The following is a 6,011-nucleotide window of genomic DNA, read 5'->3' as shown; positions in this document are numbered from 1 at the left end:
TTGCCTATGGATCACGGTCCTCCATGGTGGATTGGACAGACGGTTATGAGAGACAAGCTGTCTGACATTTATGAGAAAGCTGTCAATGAAGATGACAGAAACGAGAAGGAGCAAAATGATGCCAAAAATGCAGTTGAAGAATGTGTATATGAGATGAGAGACAAACTGTGTGGCATTTATGAGAAATCTGTCAATGAAGATGACAAAACAGTTTCATCCGGAAGCTTGAGGATAATAGGAGGCTTATCAGTGAGTCAGCAGTGCCTGACACATGCGTGCCTGGAAATATGTGTCCCAACCCTAGGGTTGAAACAAGAGGGGGGGGTATGTGACAGGAAGTCAGGTAAATCTGGGAATGTAGTCACTGAGAGGAGACACATTCCCACCTGCTTTGAAAGTTCACTGATACTATAGGGTGTTGGCTGCAGAGAGAGCCAGCAGGAAGTTGAAAACCATTCAGCTGTTCAGAATGAGGAGATCAAGGACTCTATAATTTGTCCAGAGAAAATCTATTGAGTGCTGCCTCCTGTCGCCGTGTAGGCTGGGAGAGGAGGACAGACATACGTGTACCTCCCGACGCCGTGTGGGCATGGGAGAAGGACTGCTGCCGCCTGTCGCCGTGTGGGCTGGGAGAGGGGGACAGTCGGATGTGTGCCTCCCGACAAGCTGGTGAGCATGGGAGAAGACCCCCTAAAGCGATGTGAAGCTAAGGAGGGTAACCACGAGTGAAGACGTCTCAAAGGTGAGAAGACAAAGTGTTCCATGTGAAGAGTGTGAAGAGTAAAGGGACCTGTTAAATGAACTGTGTTCAATATGAAGAATCTGAAGAGTAAAGGATCCTGTTATAAATGAACATGTGCTGTGTGAAAGAAAACAAAGGGACATGTTCAATGGACAATGTTTGTGCTGTGTGAAAAGCAAACAAATGGACATTTGAGTGTCTGCTGTAGGATCAGCAGTGTCGGCCCAACAGTAGGTTGGAAAGACTTCTTAGGTAGGTTCCAGCTGTGAGAAGGTAGCCGCCCACAGAGGCAAGGATTTATTTTGTCTTTTATTTTATTTTGGCTGTTTTGATGCTTGCAATTGTGTTAAGTAAATTGCATGAATAAATCAGTCTTGTTTTTCAACCTCTAATCGGCTATCTCTGTGAAAACGCACCCCCAAAGGGGTCACCCATACGCCTACCACCGAGCTAATCCCTCACAACACCAATAGGGCTGCTGAATATAATTGCCGAATCGATGCATCGCGACGCGACCCTTCGCCATTCTGCATCGATTCGGGGTGGTTGAATAATCGATTACCTAATGACGTCACTTCCGGGGGCGGGGACAGAAGTGACATGGCGGCGCTGGCCGGGCTTGTGGGATACGGAGCTCCTCCTCGCGGCGCGGGAGAGGAGAGGAGGAGAGCGGAGCTATCAGTGCTCTCTCTGGCCCCGGGATACACACGGCACGCCCACTTAGCCCGCTGCTGCCCGACAGCCTGCTCTGACAGCCCGGCCGCCCGAAGTCGCGGCCTTCCCAGCTCGGTACACTTCTGGTAGCGGTGCGGTTCTCGGCAGACAGCCTGAGTTGACCGCAGGGGAGCGAGGAGGCCCTGCTTTCCGCCTGTACCGTGCACTGCACTAGTCCGAGCTCCAAATTCCTGACATGAGGCTCATCACCCGGGACCTGTCCGAGCCCTACTCCATACACCTACCGCTACTTCATCCACAACTGGCTGCAGCTCTGCTTCCTGGTAAGTCGGGGCACTACAGGGCCCAGCATTCCTCCTTACCAGGGCCTGCTATAATACAACTAGGGGCACTACAGAGCCCAACATTCCTCCTTACCAGGGCCTGTTATACTACAACTAGGGGCAGGGCCGGCGCAACCACCAGGCGGAGCAAGCGGCCGCTTGGGGCGGGCAGGTCCGCAGCCGGGATGGGGCGGAAAAATGAACTTTTTTTTTTTTTTTTAAATGCTCAATTATCCGGGGACCGGAGTTGCCACCGCCCGCCCTGCCCCGTGTCTTGTGTGGATCGTTTTAAGTTAGCCCCCCCGAGTGTCAAGCAGCCGCAGCGCTGCAGCCAGAAGAAGACGGAGGGGGGTGGAGGCGTAGCCAATGCTAGCCTAGGCGGCAAGGAGAGGAAAGGAATTTGAAATCCTCCTCCGCTCCGAGAACCTCTTCTGCTGTCACATGACGAGAGGAGGAGGATTTCATATTCCTGTCCTTGCCGCCTAGGCTAGCATTGGCTCCGCCTCCACCCCAAGAATGTGAGTGCCCGACTGCCCGAGGGGGGGGGGAAGAGGAATGTGAGTGTCGCAGGGGGGGGGGAGAGGAATGTGAGTGCCCCGAGGGGGGGGGAGGAAGAGGAATGTGAGTGCCGCAGGGGGGGGAAGAGGAATGTGAGTGCCCGAGGGGGGGGGAAGAGGAATGTGAGTGCCCCGAGGGGGGGGGGGAGAGGAATGTGAGTGCCGCAGGGGGGGGGGGAAGAGGAATGTGAGTGCCGCAGGGGGGGGAGGAAGAGGAATGTGAGTGCCGCAGGGGGGGGGGAGAGGAATGTGAGTGCCCGAGGGGGGGAGGAAGAGGAATGTGAGTGCCCAAGGGGGGGGAGGAAGAGGAATGTGAGTGCCCGAGGGGGGGGAGGAAGAGGAATGTGAGTGCCCGGGGGGGGGGAGAAGAATGTGAGTGCCCGAGGGGGGGGGAGGAATGTGAGTGCCGGGGGGGGGGGAAGAGGAATGTGAGTGCCCGAGGGGGGGGGGGGAAGAAGAATGTGAGTGCCCGAGGGGGGGGGGGAGGAAGAGGAATGTGAGTGCCGCAGGTGGGGGGGAGGAAGAGGAATGTGAGTGCCCGAGGGGGGGAGAAGAGGAATGTGAGTGCTGCAGGTGGGGGGGAGGAAGAGGAATGTGAGTGCCCCAGGGAGGGAGAAGAGGAATGTGAGTGCCGCAGGGGGGGGGGAGAAAGAGGAATGTGAGTGCCCGGGGGGGAGGAAGAGAAATGTGAGTGCCCGAGGGGGGGGAAGAGGAATGTGAGTGCCCGAGGGGGGGGGGGGAGGAAGAGGAATGTGAGTGCCGCAGGGGGGGGAAGAGGAATGTGAGTGCCGCAGGGGGGGAGGAAGAGGAACGTGAGTGCCCGAGGGGGGGAAGAGGAATGTGAGTGCCCGAGGGGGGGGAGGAAGAGGAATGTGAGTACCGCAGGGGGGAGGAGGAATGTGAGTGCCGCAGGGGGGGGAGGAAGAGGAATGTGAGTGCCCGAGGGGGGCGGAGGAAGAGGAATGTGAGTGCCCGAGGGGGGGAGGAAGAGGAATGTGATTTCCCGAGGGGGGGAGGAAGCGGAATGTGAGTGCCCGAGGGGGGGGGAGGAAGAGGAATGTGAGTGCCCGAGGGGGGGGAGGGAGGAGGAAGAAGGTGAGTGCCCGAGGGGGGGAGGGAGGAGGAAGAAGGTGAGTGCCTGAGGGGGGGAGGGAGGAGGAAGAAGGTGAGTGCCCGAGGGGGGGGGAGGGAGGAGGAAGAAGGTGAGTGCCTGAGGGGGGGAGGGAGGAGGAAGAAGGTGAGTGCTTGGGGGGGGGGAAGAGGAAGAAGGCGAGTGCCTGAGGGGGGGAGGGAGGAGGAAGAAGGTGAGTGCCTGAGGGGGGGAGGGAAGAGGAAGAAGGTGAGTGCCTGAGGGGGGGGGGAGGAGGAAGAAGGTGAGTGCCTGAGGGGGGGAGGGAGGAGGAAGAAGGTGAGTGCCTGAGGGGGGGAGGGAGGAGGAAGAAGGTGAGTGCCTGAGGGGGGGGGGAGGGAGGAGGAAGAAGGTGAGTGCCTGAGGGGGGGGAGGGAAGAGGAAGAAGGTGAGTGCCTGAGGGGGGGGAGGGAGGAGGAAGAAGGTGAGTGCCTAAGGGGGGGAGGGAGGAGGAAGAAGGTGAGTGTCTGAGCAAGTCTCCGTGTGTGACTGAATAGTAGGGGCATCCTTGGAATCCATCCACAGTGGCGGCCGGTGTACAGAGGGCGCAGGGGCGCCGCCCCCCCATCCATGCGTCCGGCCCCCTAATCTGCATGCAGAGGAGCTGGACGCATGGAGTTCAATGGGATTTTTTTTTTGCATCACCTGATTAGAGCCAGAGGCTCTAATAGGGCGATGCAAAGGTTGGACCCGGGGTGCAGAGCAGTGCATCCCGAGCCCACCCATTGCGTGACAATAGCGAATGAAAATTCGCTATTGTCACACCGATCCTGGCCAATCAGGAAGCGCGTCCCCTTGCCATTAGCCGAGGAGGAGGCGGAAGCGGAAGGACTCGTGGAGAAGCACCGCCGGTCACAGGGACTCAGAAGAAGCCGCCCGCCGCCGCTGCTGCTCCAGGTAGGTAAGGGGGCACGCACACTGATCTCTGCATTGGGGGCATGTATGCAGGTCACTGCATTGGGGGCATGTATGCTGATCTCTGCATTCGGGGAATGGTATGCTGGTCACTGCATTGAAGGGGGCACGCATGCTGATCTCTGCATTGAAGGGGGCATGTACGCTGGTCACTGCATTGAAAGGGGCATGTACGCTGGTCACTGCATTGAAGGGGGCATGTACGCTGGTCACTGCATTGAAGGGGGCATGTACGCTGGTCACTGCATTGAAGGGGGCATGTACGCTGGTCACTACATTGAAGGGGGCATGTACACTGGTCACTGCATTGAAGGGGGCATGTACGCTGCTCACTGTGCATTGAAGGGGGCATGTACACTGGTCACTACATTGAAGGGGGCATGTACGCTGGTCACTGCATTGAAGGGGGCATGTACGCTGGTCACTGTGCATTGAAGGGGGCATGTACGCTGGTCACTGCATTGAAAGGGGGCACGGTGGTCACTGTGCATTGAAAGGGGGCACGCTGGTCACTGTGCATTGAAAGGGGGTACGCTGCGCTGGTCACTGTGCATTGAAAGGGGGTACGCTGGTCACTGTGCATTGAAAGGGGGCACGCTGGTCTCTCTGCATTGAAAGGGGGCACGCTGGTCACTGCATTGAAAGGGGGCATGCTGGTCACTGTGCATTGAAAGGGGGCACGCTGGTCACTGTGCATTGAAAGGGGGCACGCTGGTCTCTCTGCATTGAAAGGGGGCACGCTGGTCTCTCTGCATTGAAAGGGGGCACGCTGGTCTCTCTGCATTGAAAGGGGGCACGCTGGTCTCTCTGCATTGAAAGGGGGCACACTATACCTTAATTACTGAAGGCCCCTTTCTCACTTTTGCGACCTCAAAGTCACGCAATTTTTTTTATTTTTAGCAGAGTGGCAGATTTGTATGGGGCTAATAACATGTAGAGGGGTTCCAGTTGTGATCTAGACTTTGAGTTGCCTGTTTTTACCATCCCCTGACCGCTCAGAAAAAAGTCTTAAATGGGCAAAATTATCTGAAAAAACTGACCCTTTAACTACTTCAGCTCCCCCTTAATGACCAGACCATTTTCTGCGATATGGCACTGCATTGCTTTAACTGACAATTGTGAGGTCGTGCGACGCTGTACCCAAATACAACTGATGTATTTTTTTTCCCACAAATAGAGATTTCTTTTGGTGATATTTGATCACCTCTGCAGTTTTTATATTTTGCGCTATAAACATAAAATTAGCGACAAATCCTTTTTACTTTCTGCTATAAAACATTCCCAATGATAAAAATCTAATTTTTTCATAAATTTAGGCTAATATGTGTTCTGCCACATATTTTTTGTAAAAAATCCTAAGTGTATTTTGATTGGTTTGCAAAAAAGTTATTACATCTACAAACTATGGAACTTTTTATTTTTTAATTGTTTTTTACTAGTAATGGCAGCGATCAGGGATTATTAGAGGGACTGCGACATTGCGGTGGACAAATCTGACACTAAATAACACTTTGTATATTGACCCCCCAAAATAATAATACCTTGCCACCCCTTTGCCACCCCTGTTTTAAAAGTCTAGCTCCGCCACGGGCATAATGGAAGAAGGAGTTGGGGAAGCACGGGTGATGGATAGCGGAAGCAGAGCAGGGCCCAGGGGGGATGGATGATGG

The sequence above is a fragment of the Pelophylax lessonae genome (genome assembly GCF_965119305.1).
Source record: "Pelophylax lessonae genome assembly, chromosome: 2".
NCBI classification, from domain to species: domain Eukaryota; kingdom Metazoa; phylum Chordata; class Amphibia; order Anura; family Ranidae; genus Pelophylax; species Pelophylax lessonae.
Note: the sequence above shows the minus strand (reverse complement) of the source record.